The sequence below is a fragment of the Electrona antarctica genome (assembly GCF_951216825.1).
Source record: "Electrona antarctica genome assembly, chromosome: 4".
Taxonomy (NCBI): domain Eukaryota; kingdom Metazoa; phylum Chordata; class Actinopteri; order Myctophiformes; family Myctophidae; genus Electrona; species Electrona antarctica.
The window spans coordinates 44,828,628-44,856,013 of record NC_136809.1 but is presented as its reverse complement, the minus strand read 5'-3'; the positions used below and the strand labels follow the sequence as shown (position 1 = coordinate 44,856,013).

The following is a 27,386-nucleotide window of genomic DNA, read 5'->3' as shown; positions in this document are numbered from 1 at the left end:
TTATATATCAAATTGATGTTGCATACATTCATCCAAATCATAAATAATACACAGGAGAAAGCACACACATAGAGGCAGTATTGGTTTTATTATCTCCAGAGATCATGTTTTCACCCCAGTCTGTCCGTTTGTCCAACAGTCTATGAACATGGTTATCTCCGGCACTTCTGGACCAATTTGCGTGAAACTTGCATGCAAGAAGGACCTCTACAGCAATATGTTAAATCAGCCTTAGGGTGGCGCTATAACAGGCCACTTCACATTTCCGCCTATATCTCATGAACTCATGACGCAATTCCCCAAATGTCTCAATTACGCCAGAAAATATTTTCCCTCATTTTACTGGAAGCAGCCCTGGAGTTTATGTGGCTACCTTCTAAAGCAGGGGTTCTCAACGTTTTTGGCCGGGGACCCCCGGAAATGCTTTGGCAATGTCTCGGGACCCCCGCCCCGCCCCCTCCCGACCCCCAATATAAATTGACTGCTACAATAACCTTAAACCATTTTGGGCGGGAACCCCTTTTGGTGTTTTAAGCATTGTTATAATTTAGCTATTGAAAAATAGCAGATCTACAAGCGCATAGCGCGCCACCGAGTGGCGCGCTACGAGCTTGTAGGTCTGCTATTTTTGAAAAATCGTGAAAATAAAATTTAAAAAAAATCTTTTTTTTTGTTTTTTTTTTTTTAATAATTTGGGGACCCCCTAAAATATTTTGGCGACCCCCCGAGGGGTCGCGACCCACGGGTTGAGAACCCCTGTTCTAAAGGCGCTCATACATACCCATGTTTTAGGTGATCAGTTATCACCTTCACCTGTCACCGTCATAACGAGTCGAGGCCATCATACTCGCGGTGATGTCCTTAAGCATTAACCCCGCCTCCCTCTGGTTCAGATGCAAAACCCCCATGCCTGCAAAACCGCCCACCCAACTTGTAGACCAATCAGTGAACGGGTGATAGCTCCAGAGTGAAAGGACTTGTCTGATAGTAAAAACAGAGAGATGTGTCGGGGTCCGTGGTGATAGCTGATCACCGCGGCGAATGACATAATGTTGTAGTTCTCTAACCCTTAAAAAACTACACAGCGGTGATAAGCTATCACCACAAACTGGAGTATGAATGCAGCTTTACTGTATGTGGACCCAACACTGTTTCACTCCCCAAAGTGCATATTGTGACTTCTTGGGATTGGGATCTTGGGGGTACCCTTCCAGGGGGACACCTTCCAGCAGTGCCGTCGCTACGTATACGCGCAATACACGTATAGGGAATAATACGCGAGTAGGGAAACACGCCGAGGGGGGCAACAAAATGGAGGGAGGAGCAGCCGTGTGTGCGTCGTCAGAAACGGCAAAAATAGCCGATCTGAATGAGGAAATGCAGCGCTCTCGTCGGGAGATATCCTACAAGTAGGGCAACCAAATGGTCAGCTACGCCCCTGCCTTCCAGTCCTGGGCACTTCCGCACTCCACGAATGTGGAAGTGCAGTTTTCTAACCCAAGACATACAAAGTTGACGGGTAGGGTTGGGAACCTTTGCGATTCCGGTTCCTTATAGATTCCTTAATGGTTCTCTTTAACGATTCCTATAGGGGGTTCCAAATAGACCCTTACAGGACTGTAACACTGAGAGAGTATACACATGGAACCCCAAAGGGACCCTAAAGGGTCCAATTGTACACACTCAGAGTGAAATCAAAACGTTTGAGAACCACTGGTATTATTATACCAGCTCTGAATAGTGTGATACAAAACGTTTTCAGAAACTGTTCCAAAATACGATGGAACCAATTCCGGGTTCTTCAATCTGGGAACCGGGTCTGAAAAGGAACCGGTTCCGGGTTCGAACCCTAGTGACGGGTCAACCATAACGACGGAGGACCGCAGTCTAAAGCCGCCATGAGAAGCACGTACCGCCGTTCGAGTTATGTTCGGATATATATATAATGTATTCAGACTATAGTTTCAATAAAGCAGGACATAAACAGGAATTCAATAAACAATTTCACGGGCAGCACATTGCATTGCTGACAACTAATCTTATAGAACACTTACTTTACTTGAAAATTAGTTTCGAATCAAATTCAGTCAATCAACAGGGCCTCAGCGACAGTGTGTCTGTCTCACTGTGTGTGTGTGTGTGTGTGTGTGTGTGTGTGTGTGGGGGGGGGGGGGGGGGGTCTGGTAAGGGCTAATAGCCTAATTAACCTTTTTGGTTTAAATGCTCTTACAGTTGGCCAATAGGCCCAAAGCATAGTCTAAAGACTAACATTGGCATGACTGTTTCTATAGTCAAGGACATGGAATTTGCATATTTAGCCTTGCAGTTTGATGACAAAAGTCAAACATATTGTATTCATGTTATTTTCTAATTCACATTTACAGTACTGTAGGTCTCCTTCCAGATAGGGCAATGAGTGAATAATGAAGGCTTTAATTTATTTATCGTAACAAGGCATGTTCTTGCTTTAAATCCGGTAGCTGTAAAAATATATAAAATAAAAACATAGGTACTTAACTGTTAATAAGTGTGCATAAGGATCTATGAACCATTGACATTTTTTTTATTAAGGAAAATGTGTCATGATCAGAATTACAGTAGCTTTGTTTGCAGCTGTTTCACCATACAGTGTAAGACTGTAAGCCAATGACAAGCATATTTCCGCCGGTTCTCCTAAGGCAATTTTAATATAGGAAGAGGATGAGAGGCTGGGTGTGGCTGTGAATGCTCATGTTGAACATCTATGACTTTATCTCTGAGATTGCAGTCTGTGTGATCAGAGGCAGACTAGATTAAAAGGTGTTTTTCAGTCGATCCTTGCTATGCAGTCTAAGCAAAGATTCAGGGCAAATCAGGGGAAATTACAGTATGAAGTACAAAGCTGCCTTCATAGTTCATACAGGGTTCACTGCAAACCGAGAGTGTCAAGTCGATCTAATTACAGTACATACAGTTTGTTGTTGCCGTGTGGATTTCCTGACCTGTATAAAATGCATTTATAGCCTATAGCGCCTTTATCCAAGGCGCTTTACATAGATTGTGCATTACATTCACCCATTCACACACACATTCATACACCGATTGTGGAAGGAAGCCATGCAAGGTACCAACCAGCACATCGGGAGCAATTTCGGGTTCAGTGTCTTGCCCAAGGACACTTCGACATGTAGCCAGGAGGAGCCGGGATTCGAACCGCCGACCCATGGATCATTGGACGACCTGCTCTACCTCTTGAGCAACACTAGTGAATGACTAGAATATTGTGCTCACATGTTTATCTGGTAATCTAACAGAGGAATCTGTCAGCACCACTGCCCTAAACATGTACAGTAGTGTTGTTGTTAGTAGGAATAGAAACACTTTTTCCAGAGAAGTGGAAAAAGGGAGGTGATGCCCCCACTAGTGTACATGTCACTAATGCTGGCACTGCCACGTTCAAATGCCACTTGGATAGAGCGGCAGTTGTCTTTATTCAATGTGACATCCACAAATCCAGCTTTAGGCTGGCATAATCACTGTTGTTCCTTATTATAATGTCACCATAACCCACAAAAAGTCCAAATTTAAAAAATGCATTTCTTCTACTATACTTAAGAATGGTCCGTCTGGCCAAAACACATATAGGCCTATAGTTCACATCTGGAATGCATAGAACTCCATTGTTCTGTTGTTAAAACAATTCCCAGAGCTATATTCCTGCTTTGGTCAGCATAATTCATCATTGCAATGCATTTGGGCATTGCAATTTTTCCCAGGCCAACTATAATAGAGTAGTTATGAAGCGACAAATACTGTGTGTGGGGACACACACAAAAAACTGAAAAAAGTATAATAAATTAGTTCTAAATTACAACGCCTCGCAATGATGAATTATGCTGACCCGACACTTGCGTTCCCTCCAGAATATAGGGACGCACGGGTCCAATTGGTTAAAAAACAAAGCAAAAAAAGTCCCTATCACACAAAGATGTGGTGCCCCCCCCAACCCTGCAGTATCTCTGAGGACCCCCTGTTGAAGACCCCTGATGTAGAGATTAAATCAACATGAGGTTCAGCTTGATAACCCGCTGACTGTGATGGAACACCCACGGCCATGCAGCAAAAACAGGCGCAACTCAGGACAGAGACCCAGCAGTGTAAAATGCACAAACTACAATGAAGCACCTCTCGTGACCCAAAAGGTTTCTGTACACTTCAGAGGAGCAGAGGATGATTAAATTGACATTTAGAACCTTGAGGTATATCATTCACCCTCCACACACAAAACGATTTTACCAAGAATACGACTTGTTTTCCACAGTCTGCTGGACTAGTCAAAGTTTGTGTCAGAATAGGGACTGGTTAAAAACAACGTACTAAACCATAAAAAGAGAAATATACATTTAATTTGTTTGACAATTCGCAAACAAAGTTTGTTTTCAAGAGTAGAAAGCAGATAAAGACGATCTAAGAGACGAAGATTATCTAATTTGTTCTGTAAACAAGTATTGTCTTACTGTCAGCAGTCTCAGCACTCAATAGCACTTTTCCTAATAAAGAAACTTGAATCATCACTAAAATCAGAATATACGGCCACATGAAAAGGAGACATTAAACTACACTTTAGATTTGTACAAAGCAAACTATTGCTCAATACACAAGTGTGTGCTAGTCCCTCCACCACAGGAAGGGGACTTTATGTAAACTAGACTGACGATGGAAGTTGGAGACCCCACCCGGCTATGCAATACCCGTTGTTCCACCCATCTGTCTGTGTCCCTTTTATGCCCATATATGGAGATTTCTGTATCTGTCTCTCTGTCCCTTTATTCCTATATATGGAGTTCTTTGTCAGGCATGCCCAAATATGGAGTTTTGCTGCATGGCCAGCTCCATATACTGTATGGAACATGGGCAGGGGTCCTGTCCAGATCCCGGGCAGAGGCCTTTTGTGGAGGTTCTGGACAACTGTGGGTCCGACCGTCTCGACACCGGGCACTGCACTCCCTGTGGGGGTGTGAAACGCGTGGATGGAATTTGAAGTCGGTGAGGCAAACGCTTCTCGAGTTACGTGCAGACATACAGAGACATGGTGCACATACCTATCTACTGGGTAGACATGAGGCATTTGCCCACTAGCCAGTGTTCTGCCATCATTTTGCCATGGTTATGCTGATATTTAAAGTGCTAGGATGGCAGTCAATAGTCAATCATAACTCTGTTTATGGGCAAGGCTAAATTAGATGATGGTTTCGTCATCAGCTCGGCTTAAGAGAGTGCTATTGACAGGTCTTTGCTTTGTTAAAACATCACCACATGGACGAAGGGACCGGATGACAGTTCACTAAAGGAAGGTTCCTGTGCTCCATGACCTCAAGCGCCTTCTCTGCCTTAGTGTCATTATATTGTCAACTTGTACTTCAAAGTCAGTCAATCAACATCCCCCGATTGTACTTTTCTAGGTCATTTACATAACTTTGGAAAATGCGGGATCGGACAATGGAATTAGGACATCAGAATAGTGGGTGGCCAGATGAGGAGAATCAAGGACCCTCAACAGGGGGGAGTGGAGAGAAGGACATTGAAGCCCTTTTTAGGAAGGTACAGGAAATTCACACAGGCCTGGAGAGTCTCGGAAGAAACGTCACGGACCTTGAGAAGAAACAGAAAACCTGGGTGTGGCTGGGTGTGGCACTGCCAGACGATAGCATGAAGAAAGAGCTCCAGACGCTACGAGAACAGATCAAAGCGACGGCTCACGACATAAACATGAAACTACGTTTAATAGAACCCGAGAAGGGAAAGGATGACGGAAAATCTGCGTCCATAAACACGAGGATTTGGCGCAATCAGCACGGCGGCCTGTCCGGGCGCTTTGTGGAGCTGATGCGCCACTGTAACAGCGTCCAGGCTCAGTACAGAACCCACAATGTGGAGAGGATCAAGAGGCAGCTGAACGTGACCGACGAGGAGCTGGACAACATGCTGGAGAGCGGGCAGACGGACGTTTTCACGCAGAACATCTACAGGCCCTGAATGACATCGAGTCGCGACACGACGAGATCCTGAAGCTCGAGCTGAGCACCTCTTATGCCAGTACGTTGACATGGAGGTGCAGGGCGCAAGGCGAGAAGGTGAACAACATCAAAGCTAACGTCAACCAGTCATCCATCTATGTGTGGCGAAGGAGTGATGTAGGACATGCGGTTGAAAGTAAGAAGAGGAGATGCAAGAAATGTTTTTGGCTCGTGGTGTGTCTTGCCATCCTCATAATTGTTCTAGTCGTCATCGTGGGTGCCCTGGCACCCAAGGGTGCCTTGACGCATGTGGGACATCTGACACGGGATGTTCCATGTAAATGTACTTGTACTATAGTGTATTAGGCATTATCAGTAATATGATATGGATGTCATATTGATCTGACTGATATACCCATATACTGTATATATGGACAGTGGTGGAAACTAAATTAACTAAGTACATTAAGTACATTTTTGAGGTATTTGTACTTTACTTGAGTGTTTCAAATTTCCAATACTTTTACTTCTACTCTAGATCTTGATTATTATTACAAAACATACATTACCCACTTCAGTCTTGTATACATTTCAGCCATTTGAAAGTAGCCGCTCTACAAGCTCACAAATGTGAGCTCTCTGTATCTGTCAGAGATTGTCCCTTCTATGCTCATATATGGAAATCCCTGATGTCATCGGCATATGGGCATGCCCCTTTTGTGACCATATGTGGAGCTGATTGATTTGTTCGTGCATTGGGTCCTCCCTTAAGCCAATTTGAATACACAGGAAGACATAAAAGATGTCTGGACCACTGACTTTAGTTGACTACGGTCGCATTCACGACCTTCGGTAGAGTCTATGCGAATGGGTAGAGAAGTTGCATCATTCTTGCATATGGCAGGTATAAATAAGATTTATCTTCTTCCTGCTCCTTTTCTTTTCTGGGATGGTATATGTAAAAAATAAGTACAAAGTAAAATTAATATAATCATGTAAAACCATAACTGAAATGAAATAAATAAATATGAAATGAAATGAAATGAAATATGTAATTTGCTGGTGAATCACACTGCGCTGTCATCTGCAGCAATTGGAAATGCAGCAGGGAACTTTATCAATGTGTTCAATTCATAAACTACACAGTGAAATCTATGGTGTTAAAATTATACTTCGAGTAAACGTAAAATGAATAACGTGTGTCGGGGACTAGACGTCTCTCTCTCTCACTCTAGTGTGTGTGCGCGTGCGTGCGTCCGTGCGTGTGTGCGTGCGCACGCGGTGTTCTTTTGGAGGCACAGTGCAGACAGCAGCACAAAATGAATCCGACCTCGGACGTTTACAAGTTTATCGAGATGAAGAAAGTTCCCACTCCCTCCCCACACAGTGACAGCAGTGACAACACTCCATGTTTACGCACAGACGGACTGAATATTCTGTACACTACAGTGTTTTTATGTGTTTCCTTAAGCAATTGATTAATGTACTCGTCTTCATATTTCAATGAGGGCTTCAGTCTCCTTATTTACCCACGTCTATCCAGGGTTAAACGGGACATCTTTGCGCTGCGTAAAATTCATATCCCTTCTCCGTCTCCAACTGTGTTTAGCTCCTCATCCGCCACATAGTTTGCTTAATTTCCTTTATTTGCTGCGCATTGCATTCCCACCTGCACCGAATCGAAATCAAATGCGATTGGAAGCAAAGCGAAACCCCCGTTTTTTGGCGGAGTAGAATGTGGTTCTTTGATTCGCATTAGGATTCGAATGAGCCTTCACACCTGCCAAACGAAGCACACTTTCCGACAATGTGCGGCAGGATTAGTTTAAATCGCAGTAAAGCTTTCTGGTGTGAAGGCGACCTAAAATCTTATGTTCAAGATGAGGTGTACTATTTTATTGAGGGTTTAAGTGGTAAATATCCACATTACACATTAACATGAATCCAATATGAATAGAAAACCAACAAAACAAAAGGATTTACACAACACTGATGACAGTGCCGTCACACAAGTCTTATGACTAATCTATGAAAAGGTTTCATCAGCAACACAATGTTATACAATATGTATACAAAATCCATCTCTCTTAGTGACTAAATATCATACGTCTTTTTGTCGACTAAAACGAGACTAACACCAAATCATTTCAGATGACTAAAATATGACTAAAACTAAATCAAATTCTACTCAAAAGACTGAGTAAAACTAAATCAAAACACTGCTCCAGTGAGCAGTGCAGCTGTCAGCCACATCACTCTGTCATGGTTCAGATGCACATCTATACCACACACTACCACACACTACTTTTGGAACCCAAAAGATACCTAAAATTCATTCTGATTCTTAAAGTGCATTTTGTGTCGAGGCCCATTCTTGTATTTTGTCTTTTTGCTGATCTGTTGAGATATGTGTTGATCTATAGATCATTGCACGATGGAGGGACTCGCCTCCAGAGAGAACAGATGTGCACAAGTTATCAAGGTTATGCGACACAACACATTTTTAAGCTTGCAGATCAGTTCTTTTTTCCACGTTGGATATTTCCTGTTGCCTAATATGGTGTTAAATGGGGTGTGGGGAAGTGTTAATGACCATTTAGGAACATGTGGGTGATTCGCACAAATCACATGTCATGATTTGCACATCAGACTTTAACATAGATATCCACACTAACCCCCCTTTTAAGTTGTTTATTAATTATTTCTGTGAACATAACCATGTGATCCCTTTCTTTGTATCTTAGTTATGTACTCAACCTATTGGTTTTATACCTGTATATATGTTGTTTGTATGTCTGGCCTCGTGGGGAAAAATGGTGGGTGGGTGGGTGGGTGGGGAGGATTGGGAAAGGAGTTGTGGGAGAAAATATAAAAACAAAGAGTTGTATTTTCTTTCTGTCAAACTTGCATATGATGTCATGCTCATACTCTTTGAATAAAATGTATTAAAAAAAAAAGAAAGATATATTCTGCCCCCTCAATATCATGCCCCCTCAATATCACAACTCTTCTATTGGTACAAACAGATGTGTCAATGACATCATGATAGTGATGTCATAGTACTAATGAACAAATGTAAAAGGAACACAACTATGTCATTGTCCTTTAATTGCAGACATGTCATGTTGTTTTTGTAGACTACTATTCCACACATCTCCCAATGCTATATAGAGTCTGGAACTGCACATCCTGAACACTATCTACAAGATCACAGAAGCGGACGCGACACCTTGCGAACTTGTAGACTTGTAGGCTATTTTCTGGAACAGTCATGAAGTCGTAAGACAAAGTATAAATGGGGCTAAAGGCACCGCCATCACCCATAAACCCGGTGCGGTGACGTGAAGATATCTCCCGTGTGGATGGATACAGTATTTAATCGATGCTCTGCAAGCGGTGGCTGCCATAATTCACATACTTAAATCCACAAAGACGCACGCACGCACGCACGCACGCACGCACGCACGCACGCACGCACGCACAAAGAACACATTTATTATACACACTTACACAGACACTGGAGGCTGGCATTTCAAACTGTCAAGGCGAATGCTGTCACACTGCATATCTTCATGGAGTCTGTGTGTGTGTGTGTGTGTGTGTGTGTGTGTGTGTGTGTGTGTGTGTGTGTGTGTGTGTGTGTGTGTGTGTGTGTGTGTGTGTGTGTGTGTGTGTGTGTGTGTGTGTGTGTGTGTGTGTGTGTGTGTGTGTGTGTGTGTGTGTGCGCGCGGCGTGTGCATGTGTTACTGAATGCCCATGGCACATTACTATCATAATGGTGATATATTTCTATATTAAAAATACTGTACATTTCCTCCTAATCTGCACGTGCAGGCGCGCACAGACAGTATGCACGCACGCACGCACGCACGCACGCACAAGCCCCTCTCCCGCTCACCCCCAAGCACACACACACACACATATACACACACTTATCAAATTAAATAAAGTCAGCGTTTTGCAGGCAGTGGGTTTGCAGGGAAATAAAACACCATGTCATTTAGTGGTGATGGGAGGATGGGAGGGGGCCTCTCTATAAATAGTCATTTCCTGCTTGGCTTTAATTAAGTGCGCTATACTGTCAGCTGTCACAGAACACAATTATGAACCAGATCCATTTAGCAAACTGACTGTCTCTCTATCTGTCTCTTTATCTCACTGATAAAGGTAGTAGGCCTACATTTACTTAATCCATTGAGACCTGGAACGCATCCATGTCACGTTAGCGTTTAACCACATTAACCATTAACCCATTTTGGGGCGGGAACCCCTTTTGGTGTTTTAAACATTATGTTATAATTTAGCTATTGAAAAATAGCAGATCTACAAGCTCATAGCGCGCCACCGAGTGGCGCGCTATGAACTTGTAGGTCTGCTATTTTTGAAAAATCGTTTAAATGTGCCTCAAATCTTTCCGAAAATTGTCATGATTTAGAAAACTTTCTTTTTTTAAATTTCGACGTCAGGCCTGAATGGGTTAAGTACAATATTGAGGTACAAGCTCACAATGCGTCACAATCTGCTATTTTCGAAGGATTATTAGACATTGAAAACTTGAAATGGCACATTTATAAAATGCATAATGAGTACTTTTACTTTTCGTACTTTAAGTATGCCAATACCGTTGTACTTTTACACAAGTACATTTTGAATTCCTTCATTTTTACTTGTAACAGAGCTGCATTACATTGCAGTATTGATACTTTTACTTAAGTGAAACATGTGAGTACTTGTTTTTCCTCCACTGTTATCGTGTCTCATGTACAGTTGGGTGCCACCGATATTGTCCCTTATCATTTGACCCATTTAGGCCTGACCTCAAAATTTAAAAAAATCCTTCTAAATCCTCCAGTTTTCTGAAATAAATATTTTCACGATTTTTCAAAAATAGCAGACCTACAAGCTCGTAGCGCGCCACTCGGTGGCGCGCTATGAGCTTGTAGATCTGCTATTTTTCAATAGCTAAATTATAACATAATGTTTAAAACACCAAAAGGGGTTCCCGCCCCAAAATGGGTTAACTGTCCTTTTGCGCAGATCACGCAAACCTCAGCAAAAAGAAAAGGACAATATCGATGGCCTCCAACTGTAGACTGTGTGCAGAGTGTCCACCCGCCATCTGTCCTCCTTTTGGTCTGTCTGTCCGTCCGTCCATTTGGATCTGCACATCTGTTGTTCCCTATAGCTCTTTGTGCCTGTCCTGCTTTCATCTGTCTGTCACTCTGTTATACTGCACTTCTTTCTTTCTGTCCTTCCTGTCTCCATGGTTGCATTCATATTACATATATCTCTGCTGTCCGGAGGAAACCTCATAACTCCAAAATGTTCATTTTTCAGGAAATTAAAAATATACATTTTTATAAGGAAATGAATAAAACCTTATATTTTTTAAACAATGCAAAACTGCCTCATCAAAGTTGGTGTTGTGACTTTAGATATTGTCAATTACTTGCATGAGAAGGAGACAGTTTGAGGGTCCAATGGATTTAAGACGTTTTGTCCAATGCGTTTTTTACTACTTTCCATTGGTTCAATATTTTCGAAACAACACACAGACCTAAAGGGTGTTCAATAGCACTGATTTATGGAGAAAAAAAATCATAAACAACAAACACTGAGTTATGTGGTTTTCTCTGGACAGCAACGATATGCTCTGCATTAGTTTCTCTCTGCCTGCCTGTCTTCTGTTTATCTCCTCTATACTCTAGTTCGGCCTGTTACTTTCATCCCTTTAAGCCTCTCAACTTGAATCTACTCTGTACACAAATATTGTACGTCTTAAAGGAGAGTTTCGCCCAAACTCGTTTTCTTATCGGAAAATGATGATGATAAATTGATAATCCATTGATCACTGGAAAATTAGCACCAAAAAAAAAGAAAAGAAAAACTCCATGCTGAGCGTTCCTCAGCGTTTTACCCGCACGGCCAGTCAAGCGCTATAGATCTCTTCTTCAATCGCGTGGAAATTATATTTCCATCTGTTGTTGTTGTTGTTGTGGGGAATAACTCCACAGAGTGTTGTGGCTCTATCTGCTCCTGCTTATGCTCCACGTCGGTTGACCAGTTTGAGACCGTTTCTGGGCGGGAACCCCTTTTGGTGTTTTAAGCATTATGTTATACTTTAGCTATTTTTGAAAAGTCGTGAAAATGTGGCGCAAATATGTTATATTCTTTCAGAGCGAACGTTTTTAACTCAAATCTTTGCTTCTGGGGGGGGGGGGGGGGGGGGTCGCTGTAACAACATATTTTCAGATGGGGGTCCGCGGCCAAATACAGACAATTCTGGGGGTCCTTGACATGAAATAGTTTGAGAACCACTGACATAGAAACATGAGGTTTTTCAGAAAACTGTCAGGATTTAGAAGACATTTGTAGAATCGTCCTCAGGTCAAAATGGGTTAAAGGTATAGGCGGTTTTCGCCACCAACAGGGGTTCATACATACATTGAGATAAGATCCAAAATGGAAGCACGCACATCTCAAAACAAGTTGACGGGTGCTGAACAATAGAATGTACATTCCCTCCTACATCTCAAAACAAGTTGACGGGTGCTGAACAATAGAATGTACATTCCCTCCTACATCTCAAAACAAGTTGACGGGTGCTGAACAATAGAATGTACATTCCCTCCTACATCTCAAAACAAGTTGACGGGTGCTGAACAATAGAACATTCCCTCCTATATTGAATCCTAATAAAATACTACTGGGAGCTTAACACTTAGGCCGCTATCATTTATTGAAAAATTAGGATCTAATTCACGCCATTTTTTTAATTTGAGCTCTTATTTTGAAAAGCCGCCATTTCCGGTCCATGAGCAGTAGTCATAACCTTGGAATCTACACGGAGCTAGGCAGGCCTTGTTTACAATCTGAATCCAGCCCGGAGCTCTGGAGAGCTCTACATCGTCAGATCTGTGCCGTCAAAGAAACACTGTTTTGACCAAAATGCCATCTGCGACAAGGAATAGGAGATACAGGCGATTGAAAGAAATGGATAGAATGGATTCTTATGGCGACGACGATCTAAGATGGGCGATCCAGTGCTGTGCTAACAACACAGCTAGCTAACCGGCTAACGTGAGTAGCATTTTGGCTCGAGCAATCGAACGCGCTATAAAAGCTCAATTGCCGAAGGCAATTGAGCTTTTATACTGGCGTATACTGGCGTTAAGCGTCAGTATCAAAATTAGGCTTCAATTGACTTTAATCGTCGGCAATGGCGCTGAAAGTATTAAGAACGGTGTGCGGACATCCTACCTTCTTTATGTGCATACATACATTATCATCAGAATTCAGTAAAGAAAACGTGTTGTGAGGAACTCTCCTTTAACTATAGGTAACACTTTCTACGAAACCCATGAAGACATTTTGTAGAATCGTATATAATGTTTTATAAACATGCTTACAGTATAATGCATGATTGGTTATAACACTGTATAATCATAGGTATAAGTAACCACTATTTTATACCCATAATGCTCATATAATAATAAGCACAACACATTATAACTTATTTTATAGTGACTTTGAGGGCTTTGCGCGTATTAAGTACCATGGCTGGTCTTATGACTTAACTTAAGTATTACATAGTTGTAATACATTAAATTATAATACTTTATTTAATACACTATAATCGCTATTATAATGAATTATAGTGTCGTTAAAAGTCACTATAAATGGGCAGTGGGTGCTTTAAGTAAAGCATTAAAACATTAAAACAACGAACGAACGCCACCAAAAACAGCATATAGCACTCAATGACCACTCACTGTTATAGTCACACAGGCACTAATGCATTATATCAGTGATTATAATGACTACTCACTGTTATAGTCACACAGGCACTAATGCATTATATCAGTGATTATAATGACCACTCACTGTTATGGTCACACAAGCACTAATGCATTATATCAGTGATTATAATGACCACTCACTGTTATAGTCACACAGGCACTAATGCATTATATCAGTGATTATAATGACCACTCACTGTTATGGTCACACAAGCACTAATGCATTATATCAGTGATTATAATGACCACTCACTGTTATGGTCACACAGGCACTAATGCATTATATCAGTGATTATAATGACTACTCACTGTTATAGTCACACAGGCACTAATGCATTATATCAGTGATTATAATGACCACTCACTGTTATAGTCACACAGGCACTAATGCATTATATCAGTGATTATAATGCATTATAAGTAGAATGCACTATGATCCTTTCAAAACTTGTACAGGTGTGGGTGTCCAGTAATTAGCTCATTGACCGCCACCAAAACATCCGGCGCTGTCCGCTATACCGCCACCGTATATCCTGCGCTCTATTTTATTTTGAAACCTCTTCCGTTTCCATCCTCCATAGCTATAGGTCCGTTTTTAAAAACTGTATTTCTCTCCAGAAGCGTTGATATTGTAACCACGATGCAGCATAAAATCAGAAATGAGCCGTTGGCCAGCCACTCTGGGGGCAATCATAGAGTTCTATGACGTCACCGGATTTCTCCTCTCATCCACTTGCATTGAGTTGCTCACCCAGTGCATGAGGCGTTCTTCCGGGTTGGAAACAGTGCATTCTGGTATTGCTTATGGGCCGTGCGTGAACGCGCTGGGCCGTTGAATATAATTGCGTGTGTTCACATATGAAACATAGCGTTTGGAGCATGGCACGTGAACGCGCGCAATGCATAGTGCCTGGCCCATATGGGCCCACAGTGCAATACCACTTTCGGCCACCATGTCTTTTGCGCTTCAGTGTTTCCTCTCGGTGACGTCTCTATTACATATATTTACTCTAAGGGGGCAATGGCCTTGAGAAGAGAGCCGTCGCAGTGGATTCTGGAAGTGTAGGATCAGGCAGCACTACGCCGTCTATATGTGCTGAGAATGAGACAGAAACATTGCATCTGCTCAGATGGTATATTGCATGTAATCACAACCGCTTGCCCATCGATCGTCCGACTTAAACAGTGGATACTTCCTGTAATCCAAAGAACTGACACAGCAGCACACAGATGTCGTGTGTGTGTGTGTGTGTGTGTGCATGTGTGTGTGTGTGCGTGCGCTACTGTTTCTGCACCAGAGTCTCTAAACAACCTTCACTCACACATTGGTGCTCGCATATGCATGTTTGTTTCTGTGTACACCTTTGTTAATACAGTACATAAGTGCATTATGTCTTTGCAGGCGTGCATACATACAGTACGCACAGCACATCAATGTACTGTATCGACACTGTGTGTGTGTGTGTGTGTGTGTGTGTGTGTGTGTGTGTGTGTGTGTGTGTGTGTGTGTGTGTGTGTGTGTGTGTGTGTGTGTGTGTGTGTGTGTGTGTGTGTGTGTTAACATCACTGTTGTATGGATACTTGAAGGGTCTATTGGAGTGTGATTGCCAAGCTTGCATCTGCCTTTACGCTTTCTCTCACCCTCTCTGAAAGCTCTTGAAGCATGCTATTCCCTTGCTGTAGAAAGTTGCCAACAGAAAATGAATGAAAGAGGGAGAGGCGCAGGGAGGGTGGGCCGGGAGGGGGGGGATATAACACAAAGTGTAGGAGGAGAGAAAGAAGAGAGAGGGGGTGGCAGTGGAGAGATGGAGAGAGCGAGGCACGGAGACACAGAGAGAGAGAGAGAGAGAGAAGGACACTGCAAGGACAGTGCAGAGGAATGAGAGCGGAGGAGGAGAATGCACTCAGGGGCACAGTGCAGGGACAAGCACGCATGCATGTGTGCATACTCACAAATTCATCCACGCACACACACACACACACCCACACACATACAGACGCACGCACGCACGCACGCACGCACGCACGCACGCACGCACGCACGCACGCACGCACGCAGCGTGCAGGGACAAACACGCATGCATGTGTGCATACTCACAATTCATCCACCGACACAAACACCCCCACACACATGCACGCACGCACACACACAGGCACACGTGCACGCGCACTGCGGCGCACAACACATGCGCTCAGCATGCAGGCACACGTGCAACTGCACATGCACACTAAATGTATGCTCGGTCTCACATGTATCGATAGACAATCAGTCTTTCTCTATCACGGACCTTCCCCTGGACACACAGGCTCCCATTTCCGCTGACACACTAACACCAATACGCAATTAATCTCCCACCCACACGCCCCCCCGCATGCGCCCCGGCTGGCAATCAGACCAACACATGCACCTAACAATGAGACCAACACATGCACCTAACAATGAGACCAACACATGCACCTAACAATGAGACCAACACATGCACCTAACAATCAAATCAACACATGCACCTAACAATGAGACCAACACATGCACCTAACAATGAGACCAACACATGCACCTAACAATGAGACCAACACATGCACCTAACAATGAGACCAACACATGCACCTAACAATCAAATCAACACATGCACCTAACAATGAGACCAACACATGCACCTAACAATGACCTAACAATCAGACCAACACATGCACCTAACAATGACCTAACAATCAGACCAACACATGCACCTCACAATGAGACCAACACATGCACTTAACAATCAAATCAACACATGCACCTAACAATGAGACCAACACATGCACCTAACAATGACCTAACAATCAGACCAACACATGCACCTAACAATGACCTAACAATCAGACCAACACATGCACCTAACAATGAAACACCTAACAATCAGACCAACACATGCACCTAACAATCAGACCAACACATGCACCTAACAATGAAACACCTAACAATCAGACCAACACATGCACATAACAATGAAACACCTAACAATCAGATCAACACATGCACCTAACAATGAAACACCTAACAATCAGACCAACACATGCACATACCAATGAAACACCTAACAATCAGACCAACACATGCACCTAACAATGAGACCAACAATCAGACCAACACATGCACCTAACAATCAGACCAACACATGCACATAACAATGAAACACCTAACAATCAGACCAACACATGCACCTAACAATGAGACCAACAATCAGACCAACACATGCACCTAACAATGACCTAACAATCAGACCAACACATGCACCTAACAATGAGACCAACACATTCACCTAACAATGAGACCAACACATCCACCTAACAATGAGACAAACACATCCACCTAACAATGAGACCAACACATCCACCTAACAATGAGACAAACACATCCACCTAACAATGAGACACCTAACAATCAGACCAACACATGCACCTAACAATGAGACCAACACATCCACCTAACAATGAGACAAACACATCAACCTAACAATGAGACCAACACATCCACCTAACAATGAGACAAACACATCCACCTAACAATGAGACACCTAACAATCAGACCAACACATGCACCTAACAATGAAACACCTAACAATCAGACCAACACATGCACCTAACAATCAGACCAACACATGCACCTAACAATGACCTAACAATCAGACCAACACATGCACCTAACAATGAGACCAACACATTCACCTAACAATCAGACCAACACATTCACCTAACAATGAGACCAACACATCCACCTAACAATGAGACAAACACATGCACCTAACAATGAAACACCTAACAATCAGACCAACACATGCACCTAACAATCAGACCAACACATGCACCTAACAATGACCTAACAATGAGACCAACACATGCACCTAACAATGACCTAACAATCAGACCAACACATGCACCTAACAATGAAACACCTAACAATCAGACCAACACATGCACCTAACAATCAGACCAACACATGCACCTAACAATGAAACACCTAACAATCAGACCAACACATGCACATAACAATGAAACACCTAACAATCAGATCAACACATGCACCTAACAATGAAACACCTAACAATCAGACCAACACATGCACCTAACAATCAGACCAACACATGCACATACCAATGAAACACCTAACAATCAGACCAACACATGCACCTAACAATGAAACACCTAACAATCAGACCAACACATGCACCTAACAATGAAACACCTAACAATCAGACCAACACATGCACCTAACAATGAGACCAACACATTCACCTAACAATGAGACCAACACATCCACCTAACAATGAGACAAACACATCCACCTAACAATGAGACACCTAACAATCAGACCAACACATGCACCTAACAATGAAACACCTAACAATCAGACCAACACATGCACCTAACAATCAGACCAACACATGCACCTAACAATGAAACACCTAACAATCAGACCAACACATGCACCTAACAATGAAACACCTAACAATCAGACCAACACATGCACCTAACAATCAGACCAACACATGCACCTAACAATGACCTAACAATCAGACCAACACATGCACCTAACAATGAAACACTTAACAATCAGACCAACACATGCACCTAACAATCAGACCAACACATGCACCTAACAATGACCTAACAATCAGACCAACACATGCACCTAACAATGAGACCAACACATTCACCTAACAATCAGACCAACACATTCACCTAACAATGAGACAAACACATGCACCTAACAATGAAACACCTAACAATCAGACCAACACATGCACCTAACAATCAGACCAACACATGCACCTAACAATGACCTAACAATCAGACCAACACATGCACCTAACAATCAGACCAACACATGCACCTAACAATGACCTAACAATGAGACCAACACATGCACCTAACAATCAGACCAACACATGCACCTAACAATGACCTAACAATCAGACCAACACATGCACCTAACAATGAAACACCTAACAATCAGACCAACACATGCACCTAACAATGAAACACCTAACAATCAGACCAACACATGCACCTAACAATGAGACCAACAATCAGACCAACACATGCACCTAACAATGAAACACCTAACAATCAGACCAACACATGCACCTAACAATGAAACACCTAACAATCAGACCAACACATGCACCTAACAATGGCAATCAGACCAACACATGCACCTAACAATGAGACCAACAATCAGACCAACACATGCACCTAACAATGAAACACCTAACAATCAGACCAACACATGCACCTAACAATGACCTAACAATCAGACCAACACATGCACCTAACAATGAAACACCTAACAATCAGACCAACACATGCACCTAACAATGGCAATCAGACCAACACATGCACCTAACAATCAGACCAACACATGCACCTAACAATGCGTGGAAAATTGCGGCCCGGCGAAAATTGCGTCGTTCTCTTGTGCTTCTTTCATGTCAACACTCTCATGGATGCGTATATTGAGAGGCTTTAAGCACACTCTCCCTTGATTCTTATGAACGCACAAAACAAACTCACACACACAGACACACAGACACACACACACACACCAACACACCAACACACCAACACGCCAACACGCGCACACTCCGGACTCTCGGGGGAGGTAAAGCCTGAAGTGAACCATGGTTTGTCACAACTGGAGCGACCGTGGATTTATCACTGTGGAACAGCAAGCGTGCTAGCAACAACAGCTAACCCCTGAGAGGGAGGACATCAAACATGTGCATGCACACACACACACACACACACACACACACACACACACACACACACACACATGAACTGACCAATTTTCAAATGCGAGCAGGATAAAGATACCCCGGCGTGTTCAAACACATCCACGCTCAGACTAAGACGTGCACACGCACACGCACGCACATGTACACAATAGCAGGCACGGCTATATTATGCAGCATATTTGCACTATGGCGCAGATGGGATTCATCCCCATGCCTCCACAGTACAACATTCATCCACGCACGCGCGCACGCACGCACGCACGCACGCACGCACGCACGCACGCATGCACGTAATGTACCTGTGTGCGCGCGCACAGGTACATTACGCACCCATGCACACACACACATGCGCAGAGGTACATTATGCACGCGCACACACACACACACACACACACACACACACACACACACACACACACACACACACACACACACACACACACAGATGAGAGAGTCCAATTATCAGCTGGCATTCCTCTCAGGGTAATTTAATGCATTGGGTGAGAGCTTCCCATTTATGTTTGGTAATTACGCTCTCTCTGCTTTACACTCCCTTTAATAACTTCTAACCTCACTGCATCACCCATTAGATTACACACACACACACACACACACACACACACACACACACACACACACACACACACACACACACACACACACACACACACACACACACACGTGTACACACGCCCGCACTCACGCATGTATGTCCATGCACACACATACATGCACAATTGCACGCAAATGCGGATAACATTACCGCCCCACCTCCCCACACACACACACACACACACACACACACACACACACACACACACACACACACTCCTTCCGCTATATCCATCCCATTGCTATAACATTACCGCCCCACCTCCCCACACACACACACACACACACACACACACACACACACACACACACACACACACACACACACACACACACACACATTGCTATAACATTATCATTACTGCAGTTGTTTTCATCTACTTTCATTGGTTTTCCATTTGACTGCTCTCTCTTCCCCGTATAATTCGTTTTTTTTTTCCATCTGAATTTTCAACAGGGATTATGTTTTGTTTTATGTAAATATCTGTGATTACTATTCATTACGTGCTATGATGATTCAGAGCATTTTGTCTCGGAGTGCATGTGTGTCTATGTGGACTCGTGCGTCACTGCGCTGCGCGCACGCGCTTTAGTTCCAAGGGCTTAAGCAGGCCTAAAAGTTATCTGTAGCGAATGCACGGCACGCGTGCGTGCGTCGCTATCTGTGCCCATATGCATTCTGGCATATTTGTTGAACTTGAGGAGTCGTGACTCCATCAGTGACTCATAAGAGAGTCACCGTCTCAGCACTGGAGAGAGTGCTGAGACGGTAGGTGGAGCATCCAAGGGAACTAATTATGCCTGCAGTGTCATCTGCTTCATTTCCTGTTTGAGAAACACACTCTTTAATCATTCACCTCTTGTCACTTTCAGATGAAACCACACACCTGTCTTTGAGTGTGTCTGTAACAATCAAGGAGAAATAAGCTGTCATGTACGTGGAATTCAAAGATAACTATATACAGATATTATGGTTAAAAAAAATATATTGGACTCGTAAGACATCTGCCTTCAACGGTGATGTGGCTCTCACTGCAACATATTTGAGTGGTGCTAGCCACTCCATTGCATAGCTATGTGTGTCCCTATAGGTGTCCCTGTGTCTGTCCATCTGAGCACGGAAAGCTGAAACACCTCGGTAATACCACTGGATGGCACTGTTGAGCAGCGTCACTCGCATGCGCACGCACGCACGCACGCACGCACGCACGCACGCACGCACGCACGCACGCACGCACACACACAGGCCAGGGAGGAGGGCCTGGACAGTACAATACAGCACGAGTACAGTATTAGCCATTTAACCACTTTAGCACATAACCCCAAAATGTCCCAAATTATTTAAAAGAAATAGCCGCTCTACAAGCTATTAGTGTGTTGTGAGCTATTAGATCTGCTATAATAGATCTTTTAGGCTATAATGGGGTTAAACTGTGGTTAAAGTGATGTTGCCAGCGTGGTTCTGACGTGCGTGTTGGTGTCAGTTCCTCAAAACATTCTTTGCAGCATCTTTGTGAGATACAGTTGTGTGATAAAGGGCTCATGGTAGCCTATACCGGACACTACTGCAAACAATATGTTCCAAAGCATACAATGAATAGATCTTGTTGGATCTTTGTGGACCATTTCGTAGTTCCATATCTTTGACCTTTTATGCCGCACGACTCATGCCGTGCATGTGACACGCCCATAAACCGCCATACTCCATGAATAACCTAACCTTAAATCTATTTAGAAGGCATGGTCTTTGCTATAGAGCGTCGCAGTCCCGCCCCCTACCATGGACCAGGAAATGAATCCCAATGCATTTTTCCCATAGACATTTCTTAAAGTATTTATTTAAAGACGGTTACGCCGCGGACAAAGCCAACTCGAGTCGTGACAACTCATGACAACACAAACAATATTTTGGACCAAACAAATAATTACAAAGAAGAAAAACAATAAAAAGTGTTGTAACCTGCCGTTTTTTTCTTCTTTCTAATTATTTGTTCGGCCCAAAAAATTGTGTTGTCATGATTTGTCACGACTCGAGTTGGCTTTGTCCACGGCGTAAACGTCTTTAAATAAATACTTTCTGAAATGTCTATGAGGAAAATGAACGGATCATTTCCTGGTCCAGTGTAGGGGGGCGGGACTGCGACGGGACTGCAACGCTCTATAGTGAATTATCAATTACACCATTATTCAGGTTCGTTCTTGTATTTGCAACTATGTAACAACAACTATGATAATATCTCACTCTAACCATGAACCTATAGGATAGCATAAACTTACACAGTACAGTTTTCAATTACAAATTGGCCATTTAGCAGACATTCTCATCCAGAGTGACTTACAGTTGGGTGCCACCGATATTGTCCCTTATCATTTGACCCATTTAGGCCTGACCTCAAAATTTTAAAAAATCCTTCTAAATCCTTTTCACGACTTTTCAAAAATAGCAGACCTACAAGCTCGTAGCGCACCACTCGGTGGCGCGCTATGAGCTTGTAGATCTGCTATTCTTCAATAGCTAAATTATAACATAATGTTTAAAACACCAAAAGGGGTTCCCGCCCAAAATGGGTTAACTGTCCTTTTGCGCAGATCACGCAAACCTCAGCAAAAAGAAAAGGTCAATATCGATGGCCTCCAACTGTACAAATGCAATATCAGATGAAGTGGCATGAACCTTGGGTTCATGAACCTTGGGTCAACAAACAACAGGCTCAAGGGAATAGACTGCAAATAAATGCAGTGGTTTCTGATAAAATAATAATACGGCACTAAGGTTATATCTTACATAATTGTGTGCTCTTGTTATTCCATATTATTGTATTGGCAATTAACCCTGGGCCTTAATCATGTTTTTTGGACCTTGCTGCTTTAAAACCAGACCTGAATACTGACCTTAATATTATAAAAGTACGAGCACTTATCTGGACGGTCAATTGAAGCCGTCCACTTCACAGTACCTCATTTATTCAGACACTCGGTCCACCAGACTGTCTGCCTCATCTATCTGTCACATCATTTATTCAGCTGTACGTCCAAATTATGTTATCCATGCACCCATCCGTGGGTTTATCTATGCAGCTCTCCATCTGGTCCATCCATCCGTATACAGCTGTCCATCTGTCAGCCGGTCGGTCCGTCCGTCCGTCCGTCCGTCCGTCCGTCCAGCCAACCAGCCATTCATGTTTGTTTGTTTGTTTGATCAAAGCTATTTATTTTGTCCTTCTAGTCACGTACCGTATATCCCTAAATATAGCCTACACTTTTTATAGCCTAGTGCTAATTTTAAAGATCTTAATGCAGGATGGCATTAGCTGCACAGCACGCGCGCATATGAACACGAGCAGGCAAACACACGCACACACACGCACACACACACACGCACGCGCGCACACACACACACACACACACACACGTCCATTAGCGATTGGCACTCAGATGCAGATGCTGGGAGAATCAACTTGACCTGACTTGAATTATGCAGAAACTTTCCTCATGCCAAGCGATCCCTGGCTCCATCCCTCTCTCAATCATTCCCCTACTCTTCTCATCCTCAACCGTTCTCTTTGTTTCAGACATTTATTTTCATGCCTGCACACACACACACACACACAGCCACACACACACACACACACACACACACACACACACACACACACACACACCCTTGACTGACTCAGAGCTTACTCTTGAATTCAGGAATTTCAATTCATCACGGAGAGAGAGAGAGAGAGAACTACTCATGGATAACGGTAGAACTTCAAAAGGTTGAACTCTGCTCCTGCTCTCGTTGTGTAATGAGGTCTGTCGGTTCCAATAGTCTGACATTACTCTGATATAAAAGCTGATTATTATACTAGTATGAGATCCAACAAAGATTGACGAGGAATACGAATGCACACACTCCTGCCAAAAGCCATGGAGACAACCACGCATACAGTTGGAGGCCATCGATATTGTCCTTTTCTTTTTGCTGAGGTTTGCGTGATCTGCGCAAAAGGACAGTTAACCCATTTTGGGCGGGAACCCCTTTTGGTGTTTTAAACATTGTTATAATTTAGCTATTGAAAAATAGCAGATCTACAAGCTCGTAGCGCGCCACTCGGTGGCGCGCTACGAGCGCTACGAGCTACGAGCTTGTAGGTCTGCTATTTTTGAAAAATCGTGAAAATATTTATTTCAGAAAACTGGAGGATTTAGAAGGATTTTTTTTAATTTTGAGGTCAGGCCTAAATGGGTCAAATGATAAGGGACAATATCGGTGGCACCCAACTGTAATAGAAACTAAATGAAAACTAAGGTATGATGACTATAACTGAGTTATATAACTAAATATATCGACAATTTCGTCAACAAATAATAACTAGACTAAAATCTAGATCTACTATTTCCAGCAAATGTAAAATGAGCCATTACGACAGCATCAAGGCCCGCCAAAATACATTTTAGTCGACTAAATCAACTGTAGATGAATGTCGACTAAAATCTTATATTTAGTCGACTTAAACTAGACTGACACTAAAACATTCCAGGGGACTAAAATGTGACTAAAACTAAATGAACACTGATACCCACCACATTTACATACTCACACTCATCAACACATGCTCGCTGAACATTATGGACCCTCACAAACAATATAACTATATAGTATTTTGTACTTTACTTACTTAGTAATTCCAAATTCCAATACTTCTACACTTTATACTCCACTACATCTCATCTACATTACAATATTTGACACTTACTACTGTAGTTACTGTTTACTCTTTTCTTTGACAATTTCAGCTCACTGTTGAAAACACTATTCTGTAGGTTCTGTCTGTTTGGCAGCAAAAAAAAAGGGGCGGGGAAAAAGATGCATTGTAAACTGAATGTTCATCATGTTTGTCATGTCTGCACTATGAATAAAAAGATTATAAAAAATAACTATTGTAGTTACTTTGTAGATTTAGATTATTCAAAACATACATTAACCATTAACAATGTTAGTTCAGCCCTATATATATTTCGGCCTACAAGCTCTCAATGCGTGCCATAGCGACGCTTGTGGATCTGCCATTTTCAAACGATTTTCATACATTTTGAAAAATGTAAATGGAACAATGAAGTATTTTCAATAAAAGTATACAAATGACACATGACTTACATAAAAGAAAAAGACAAAAGACAAAAATCAAAACAAACTAGCAGTCAAAAACTATGCTAAATGGACAACACCCCTCCACATTCTGTTGTTGGCATTTGTGATGATATCATCTGTAATGTATTACAAATTGTTATTGCACCAATCCTTTTGATAAATGTTCCATACTAAATGGAACTTTCCTTTGACATTGTTCTTTCTGGCAATTGAGAATTCCAGTTTTCTACATTGCAGTTTTTCTTTTAGGTTTTCTGACCTCAATTACACCCAAAAAACCTGAACTTTGAATATTCACTGGATTTCCGGAGGGTGGAGTTTTCTCTGGGGTTTGGAAGCCTTTTGAGCTGTAATGAAAGACATCAGATGAAGACATTGCTGGCAAATCCCATTGACATATATGGGATTTGCTGGCTCTTACATCACAAACAGCAGGGGAATCAGAGCACTTGTTTGAGCCAGAAAACCCCACCCAGACCACAGAAAATCTACTGAATGTTAAAATTTCAGGTTTTTTTTTGGGTGCATTTGAGCTCAGAAAACCTAAAGAAATTAAGAAACATTACGAAAACTTTGTTTTGCTACTTTCACTGCTACAGTACATAACTCTATAACACCACTGTGGCTGGGGTCCCTGAGGACGAGCTGTTTGTACTTGCTTGGCCCCCTCCTTTTTTGCTTCTCCTCAAAAAAATGTTATCTTTTTTTGCTAAAAATAGCCAAACTCACAACGTGGCGCAACACCTGTTGGGAGCTTGCAGATTGGCTATTTTTGAGGATTGTTCACCTATTTTGACATGGCCAGAACATGGGGGGGGGGGGGGGGGGTGCCTCAGAGGTAGAGTTGCCGGATGGTAACCGCAAGGTTGCCATTTCGAACCCGGGCTCCCAGAGTTAGTGTCGAAGTGTCCGTGAGCAAGACACTGAACCCCTTCCCATTGCTCCCGATGTGCAGGTTGGTGCCTTGCATGGTTTCCGCCGCCATCGGTGTATGAATGTGTGTGTGTGTGAATGGGTGAATGTAATGCACAATCTACAGTATGTAAAGCGCCTTTGATAAAGGCACTACTATACCATTTAACATGGTGTGGACAAAGTGGTGGTTAAGTGGTCAAGGCTAATTAATGCTTTGTCGCGTGACAATGTCACATTCCTTCGGTTGAAAATGCATATATTTTGTCAACTGAAGTATAAATTAAGCCTTTATACACACACACACACACACAGTGTGCTCTCTATAATTATATCCTTAAAGTGTGATCCTATGGGAGAGTGTGGTTAATTCTGTGTAATAGCATGGCTAGCCCTCATCCTGCCCCCGGGGTCCTGGTATTCAATTAGCGCCAGTTTATACCTCTCCCTCCTCTGCCACGAGCTGTTTATACCTCTCCCTCCTCTGCCACGAGCTCCGACAGACCATTGGAGCAGCTTATTAAAGCAGTCCTGACATTTCTGTTCGTAATGTCTCTCCGTGTGTCTCACAGATGGTGGGAATAAACCGCTTGTAGTGATTTCAGTGTTTTTTTTGTAAAAAGTAGTGTATAAGTTATGGAGAGTTATAGTCTTCACAAATGTTGACATGCCTGAGTGGAATGCAGTTCAGTTTAAAAAGTCAACGGTCAACGTATGCAACCTACGCAGTGAAATGTGATGCCCAACAGTATTATAATTACGATTCACGTTAACGTTGCTGCAGGTTTTCCTCTAAGGAAAACCAACTCTATTCAACCCCATCTTCATAATATAATTGGTCCCTCACTAATGCTCATTGTGAGATGTACTCGCTCTGCATCTCAGAGGTGGGCTGGGAATAAATTGCATCCTCCTCAGTGGTGATTGAGTTTAGTGTATGTCTCTATAGTGTAACTTCTGACACGACACGGGTCTATGGGGGTTTTCCATTATGTCATCATGCTGATGCCATAATAATCATTGGGGTCTATGGGGTTTTCCATTATACCTGTATTATGATGACATATGACATCAGCATCCCCACTTAATGCATATCATTTCTACTCAATTTTTGAGTGGTGCAAACCACTCCAACAACCAGCTTTGTCTG

The 27,386-nt window shown here is 42.7% G+C and overlaps 1 pseudogene across 1 annotated transcript; it reads left to right on the top strand.

Annotated features, from left to right (window-relative positions):
• Window positions 1-5,478: 5,478 nt before the first annotated feature.
• Window positions 5,479-26,832, top strand: LOC306921334 (syntaxin-4-like; annotated as a pseudogene). The gene is made up of 2 exons: window positions 5,479-6,173; window positions 26,809-26,832. The product of its transcript is annotated as a syntaxin-4-like (transcript).
• The last annotated feature ends 554 nt before the right edge of the window (window positions 26,833-27,386 follow it).